The sequence below is a fragment of the Octopus sinensis genome, unplaced genomic scaffold (genome assembly GCF_006345805.1).
Source record: "Octopus sinensis unplaced genomic scaffold, ASM634580v1 Contig16893, whole genome shotgun sequence".
Lineage (NCBI taxonomy): Eukaryota > Metazoa > Mollusca > Cephalopoda > Octopoda > Octopodidae > Octopus > Octopus sinensis.
In genome coordinates this window covers 1-7,998 of record NW_021834656.1, presented here as the reverse complement: position 1 = coordinate 7,998, position 7,998 = coordinate 1, and the positions used below count along the sequence as shown (strand labels likewise).

The following is a 7,998-nucleotide window of genomic DNA, read 5'->3' as shown; positions in this document are numbered from 1 at the left end:
ATATATATATATTACATATGCGTGTCTATTTATATGCAAATACATATATTGATAGATAGATTGATAGGTAAAGTACATGCACACATACACACATACATACATGCATATACACATACATGCATACATACATACATACATACACACATACATGCATACATACATACATACATACATACATACATACATACATACATACATACATACATACATACATACATACATATATACATACGTACGCACGTACATACATATACATAGATGTGAAGAAAGGCTCATAAGTATTTCACATCAAGAACACAGATTTACAGATACATCTATACATGCATTTATTCTTTTATACTTTAACTTGTTTCAGTCATGTGACTGTGGCCATGCTGGATCACCGCCTCAATTTCAAATATGGAATGCTTCACGAATTTGCGTACCATCCTTGCTAATCTTCTCTGTATCATACCACTTATAATATATGTACTGCCGAAGTAATATATATGAACATATCAGTACATACATACATACATACATTATATATATATAGTTGAAATTTATAGAAAAACAAATGACGAAGATATGTGTATGAATAACAAGCAAGTGTATTAGTTTGACGCTCGGGTAAATAAAAAAGTCTTTTACGTTTCTAACCTATGCCTTTCAACAGAAAGGAATAAGGGAAAATAAACAGAGAGAGAATGAGAAAAAAAGACTTGTGGATTTAAGCGGTGTGTCTAAACACGCATGCACGCACACGCACACACAAACATACAAATACACACATATACAATTACACACACAAATAGAGCGGTGTGGAAATGTTTGCAAAATCCATCACACGTATTAACTACATCCAGTTGGGGCTCATTTGAATTCAATATTGCTCAAATTCATCTCTTGACATATAAAACACTCAAAATATATACATGCATACATACGAGTGTATATGTGTGTGTGTATGTGTGTGTGTGTGTGTGTGTGTGTGTGGTGTGTGTGTACAGAGAGAGAGAGGCATATATATATAAGGAAAAAAGTGAGAAAGCCTGTAAATGCATATACATACAGGTATAGGTTACATGATAGGCCTATGTCAATATTTATTTACGCATGCATAACATTTGAAATTCCAAGACAACACACATAACGGGCTACATGTTTGTATTCGCCACCCGCATTAGATACGAGTAAAATAAACGAAACGAAAGAAGGGAAAGATAACAACTCGGTGTACACAAACATATCGACACATACGTATGTGTGTATTATGCGGGCATGTATGTATATATGTATGTATGTATGCATGCATTATGGTATGTATTATGCATGTGTGTATGTATGTATGCACGAATGTATGTATGTATTATGTATATATATATATATATACCCACATGTGTGTTTAATTATGTATGTAAATATATATGTATTCATATATATGTATATATGAATTGAAATGTTTATATATATATATATGTATATGTATGTATGTATGTATGTATGTATGTATGTATGTGTATATATATATATATATATAGGCGTAGGAGTGGCTGTGTGGTAAGTAGCTTGCTAACCAACCACATGGTTCCGGGTTCAGTCCCACTGCGTGGCATCTTGGGCAAGTGTCTTCTGCTATGGCCCCGGGCCGACCAATGCCTTGTGAGTGGATTTGGTAGATGGAAACTCAAAGAAGCCTGTCGTATATATGTGTATATATATATATATATGTGTTTGTGTGTCTGTGTTTGTCCCCCTAGCATTGCTTGACAACCGATGTTGGTGTGTTTACGTCCCCGTCACTTAGCGGTTCGGCAAATAGACCGATAGAATAAGTACTGGGCTTACAAAGAATAAGTCCCGGGGTCGATTTGCTCGACTAAAGGCGGTGCTCCAGCATGGCCGTCAAATGACTGAAACAAGTAAAAGAGTAAAAGAGTAAAAGAGTATATATATATATTATATATATATATATATTTACATGATACATATATACATTAGTGCATACATACATGTGTGGGAGGACGATTTGCATGAAAGTAATTTATGCTATTAAGAAGGATCACAAACTATGTACTGTTTCATGGATTAAAAAGAGGTTAATATGATTTTGGCCAGAAATTTTGTTTTCAAAATTGTAATTTCCCCCCCTCTTCGCATTTTTCACCAGAGAAAATTCTCTAAGAAGACTAGACTTAACTACATATCCAAAAACACTACGCTTCGATCCTTCTATCATCTAATAAAAAACCCACAAACCCGGACCTAAGATTAAAATTAGGCCCAGAGTATCAGGAATTAATCGTCCTTTCTATAAAATTTCTTGGCTCCTTTCTAAACTTCTCAAGCTCTTATTACACGCATTTTCCGGACACGTCAGCAGTTCCACACGAAATCTTCACAAGGCTCAAAGATATCTTTCCCTCCATACTCAAAACTAACAAATACCCTTTCAGTTTATACGTAGTTTCTCTTTAAACCTCCGCACCTGCCCTCCCGGCTGTCGATATCCTTATGGACCACATGACATCCTTCATATCCTTATCTCACCCACATCCTCTTCCTCCTTACCTGTTTCTTCATCTCCTTTCTTCTCCACTGTAACCTCTTCCTCTCCATTTTCTCTTTCGTTTTCTCCTGCCTCCCCATCCATCAACCTCCAGCTTTTCGCTCTCACACCTTCTGACATATGAGAATTACTAACCATTATAGTTTGTATAACTTATTTCCAATACAAAGGTGTGATTTACAAACAGACTTCTGGCCTACCAATGGGACCTAACCTTTCAGGACTGCTGGCCATCACGTACATGGATTGGTTAGAACGCACAGCACTATACACCTGCCGCACATGCATATTCTTCTCAAGATACGTTGATGATATCCTTATCAACACGTCTCCAGGGACGAGGCTATCAACATACACCAGACATATATATGCGTGAGAAACGAAATTGCACGAATAAGCAGCAGATGCAGCGAAATGACCGCCAAAGTTACCAACCGCAAGCAGTTCCTCGGGGACCTAACTCTGAATGGCTACCAACCATCATTAGCCAAACAACAGCACCTAAAGAATTTCAGGATCAATAAATCCTGGAAGAACTCTCATACTCCCAAGTACGGCATGTGCTTCCTAAAGCTACCACATTTTGATGACAGAACTACTGCTGCGATACAACATGCAATACGCAACGTACAGGTGATACACACCGGCCCATCCCTAAGAAAAGTTCTGAACACGAACACCGAGGAGTGCACATTATCAAATTGCCTCAAAATGGACCTCAAAATGTGCCTGAGGATCTATGTTGTGCACGAGGTCAGCTACGGTAACTGTGGTGCATCCTTCATAGGGAGCTCAACAGCAAAACTATACATACGCATAAAAAAATTGCAGAGAGACACTTCCGCGAAGAAATATCTACGAAAATGCTAGACCCGAGAGTTCACAGTGCACATCAGGGCAACACAGCGCAACAGAGGCAACCTTAGAATCTCCGAAACCATATTAATAGACTAACGGAAGCCGACTATCAACAACAGAAGAGAGCTACATGATGCTAGCTGGTTGCTATAACAACAGTCTCGTGCGCATATCTACTTCCCACATACTCACACACATGTACATCTGCCACATTCGGTAATTCCTGAAGAGGGAGACATAACCCTAAAATATTGAGTGCAGGCTAAGTCACCATCGATTCATATGCCCGTTTTCTTATGATTTACCTTGGGTTTATTTCGCATTGTTCCAGTCTTACCTACGGTTTTGTATATATATATATTATATATAATATATATATATTATATATATATATATATACTCATATACACACATTTACGCAAAAGATATATCATACACACAAACATGTATATATATATATGTATGTATATACATATATATATATATATAAATACACATGAATATTTAAATATATATATATATACATATATATACACAAACATAGATATACATACATATATACATACATGCATGCATAGACGAACAAGTGAAGTAAAGCCTATACATATATCATATGAAGAACATACACTTACATACATGAATGTATGTGTCTGAGAATTATGTTAAGGCGCGTTGTGGCTTTGCAACCATGCGGTTTCAGGTCCTCTCCCCCAATACACAGTTTGGGTAAGCGTTTTACTACAGTACAAGACAATCAATGCCCTTTGAGTGTATTTGGCAGACAGAAACTGCATGTATATATATATATATATATATATGCGTGTGTGTGTGTGTGTGTGTATCAATAATACTAAAACTCTTAGGATGTTTCTGTGTAACCGAAATATTTCAGAAATAGTATACTAAATTTTTTCCATTTTTATTTTCATACTTACCTTCGGTAGTGCAGTACACATTTTTGTGCTATATTGACCTCTATTTATAAATGAAAACGATTAAACCCAATGTTTGTTATTTCTTGGCGAAAATAAAAACATGACTTCTGTGACATCAATACACATACACACATACAGAATAAACACTCATATAATGAATGTCATGGCGTGTCAATCAACACAAATACACGTCCGCTATCAGTGACATATACACACAGATAGACTTCGCACTGTCTGAGAAAATAAAAAAACGTCGAATTTTTGACGTACACAAAATTTTAATTATTTAGAAATATTTTGAACTGGATGTTATTTCAAAAAAGTTGTTTGTACAGTAAGTATTTATATTTGAGCTTTTTTTAAACAGACAATATTTTAATGCTTTTTTCATTATTTTCAAGCGAATGGTGATCTTTCGCTTTTTTCCGGAGTTCGTTAATTTCCGTAAATTTTTTTCTTTTTTATTTACATTTGTTTTAAAGTGAAAGAGAGGAGAAAGTGAAAGATGTATGTACGTGTGTATGAAATGGACGTTTGTGTGTGAAAGAGAGATTGAAAATGAGAGAGAGAAAAAGGGAGAGAGGAAGAGACAGAGGGAGAGAGAGAGAGTGAGTGACGGGGTGTGTTGACATGTATACATACATATATCAATACATATACTCTTTTACTTGTTTCAGTCATTTGACTGTGGCCATGCTGGAGTACCGCTTGTAGTCGAGCAAATCGACCCCAGGACTTATTCTTTGTAAGCCTAGTACTTATTCTATCGGTCTCTTTTGCCAAACCGCTAAGTTACGGGGATGTAAACAAACCAGCATCGGTTGTCAAGCGATGTTAGGGGGGACAAACACAGACTCACAAACGTATGCACACACACACACATTATATGTATATATATAATATATATACATATATACGACGAGCTCCTTTCAGTTTCCGTCTACCAAGTCCACTCACAAAGCTTTGGTCTGCCCGAGGCTATAGAAGTCACCTACCGAAGGTGCCACGCAGTGGGACTGAACCCGGGACCATGTGGTTCGTAAGCAAGATACTTACTACGCAGCCACTCCTCATCTATTTTGAATTTATGCCTGTATGTGTGTGTGTGTGTGGGAGAGAGAGAATGAGTGAGTGAACGTGTGTGTTCCCATGTACGTGTAAGTGGTTTCTCTCACACACACGCACACACACGCGCGCACACACACAAACACACACACACACACACACATACAAACACACGCACACACACACATACACATGACCATTTGATATACACGTTCATATGCCTTTCAGTTTCTCCTCTCTTTCACTTTAAAACAAAAATATATACATAATTTTTTTTACGGAAATTAACGAATAAAACCAGCTGATCTGGATGATAGCTCGGAGAGCCAAAGTGACAGTTTTGAGAGCCAAAGTGAAAGATGGCCCCAAGGGGATACCATTACAAAGATTTTTTCGAGTGCATTCAACTTATGTCAACTCCAAACATTTGGTTGTTATTTCTAGCACGCCCTGCTACCACGTAACAGTTATTTGCGATAAAGGACCCGAAATATCTGTTACGTGGTAGCAAGGCGTGCAAGAAACTGCTGCCAGGTCTTTTCTTTTCCGGGGAAAGGAACTGTTTACGCGTTATGTCGATGTCACATTCGTTGAAAGCATTCGAAATAACTTGGAAAAGAAAAAAAATCCCACGAAACAAAACTCCGTTGATGGGAAACTCAGTCTTTCCAATATATATATATATATATATATATATATATATAACGGGAAGGTTTACGAAAATAAACAAAAGACGAAGGCAGGTGGAGTACACACAAACAAATGTATTAGTATGGCGCTCAGAAATAGGAATAGAACAAGTCTTTTACGTTTCGAGCCTACGCTCTTCGACAGAAAGATACACAAAAAAAAAAAAACAAGGAGAGAAACAAGGAGGGAAAAAATGCGTGTAGGAGCTAACGATATATATATATATATATATATATATATATATATAGAGAGAGAGAGAGAGAGAGAGAGAGAGAGAGAGAAAGAAAGAGAGAGAGAGGGAGAGAGAGCAAAAGAAAAAATTCCTATGCCAATTATGCGGAGAAATAGACTTTAAATCGCCAATAACCACAAATAGTTCGTCACTAAAAGCACGCGTCTCGAAGCAAGCTGACAGAAATTTCTTAAAAATTCCGTTATTACCGAATCGGTCCGATTTCTGAGTTAATTCACAAGGAATTTTCTCGTCATCAACGGTAAATATACATATATATATATATGTGTATGTGTGTGTGTGTGTGTGTGTGTGTGTGTGTAAATATATATATATGTACATATGTATGTATATATATTTGTATATGTATATGTATACATATTTATATATGTTTTGTGTGTTTTTATGTTTGTCCTTCACCGCTTGACCAGCAGAGTTGTTTTTTTTACGTCCCTCTAATCCAGCGGTTCGGCGAATCGGACCTGTAGAACAAGAAGTAGACTAAAAAAAATTAAAAAAAGAAATATAAATATCGGCAGTGTTTTACTCATCTAAACACATTCGTGACAGTGCCCCAGCAAGGCCGCATCCCAGTGACTGAAAACAAATAAATGATAAAAGAGAATGTTTCACACTTGTGTGTTGAATACATTAATAGAATGAGTTGATAATTCGCTTGATCGAACAAGCGAATCCTCTTTGCCAAACGACGGAGGACCACAATTGCGTTATAATTTGTAGCAATGCAATGTTTGCTTACTTTTGTGCAACAAGAATTTCCATTGTAATTCCCTGAAAGGGAGTCTCAAAGTCTCAGAGAAGCTGATCTGTCAACTTATGGATGGGTTTTATGTATTTTAGGGGACAGACAATGCACTTAGGAAAAAACTAAGGACCAGGAAAACTAAGGGAAAAACTGTCAGATCAGCAAAATAAAAACTGTGTGGTGGTTGTGGTGGTGGTGGTGGTGAGGGTGTTATCGATGGTGCGAGTAATGGCGATGTTGGAGGTGAAAGGATGACTGTGATGGGGCTGGTGGTAGTGATGGATGATTATGGTGGTGGTGGTGTATATGGTAATGCTGTTGGGGGATTTGTTTTCCGCGCCAAGAATTCTTCTGCGTTTTGGCTAACATTTTATTGCAACACATGTTAAAATGTGTTGCAATAAAGTGCATTGTGTTGCAGAGGTGCACCATATTTGTTTGCCCGTGGGATAGATTGTTGTTTACATTGGTGGCGGTAGTAGTAGTGGTGGTGGTGGTGGTGGTGGTGGTGGTGGTGGTGGTGGTAGTGGTAGTGGTGGTAGTGGCGGCGGCGGCGCCGGTGGTGGTGACGATGGTAGTGATAGCGGTAGCGATGGTAGCGATTGTGGTGGTGGTAGTGGGGGTGATAGTAGTAGCAGCAGCAGCAGTAGCAACAGCAGCAGCAGCAGAAGTAGTAGTAGTAGTAGTAGTAGTAGTAGTAGTGTAGTAGTAGTAGTGGTAGTGGTTCTTGCGATGGAAGCTTTATGCTCTTCGTCTTGTTGCGATGAAGGTGGTGAGTGGTGGCTGTGATGATGGTAGTGGTGACCGTTGTAGTGATGTAAGGTGGTACGGTTGCTGGTGATGGTGCTGTGAGTGCGGTGGTGATGGTGGTGGTGGTAGTGGTGGTGGGGTGGTGGTGGTGGTG

The 7,998-nt window shown here is 38.0% G+C and overlaps 1 pseudogene; it reads right to left on the bottom strand.

Annotated features, from left to right (window-relative positions):
- Positions 1-393: 393 nt before the first annotated feature.
- LOC115230952 lies at positions 394-483 on the bottom strand (annotated as a pseudogene).
- Between the last annotated feature and the right edge of the window lie 7,515 nt (positions 484-7,998).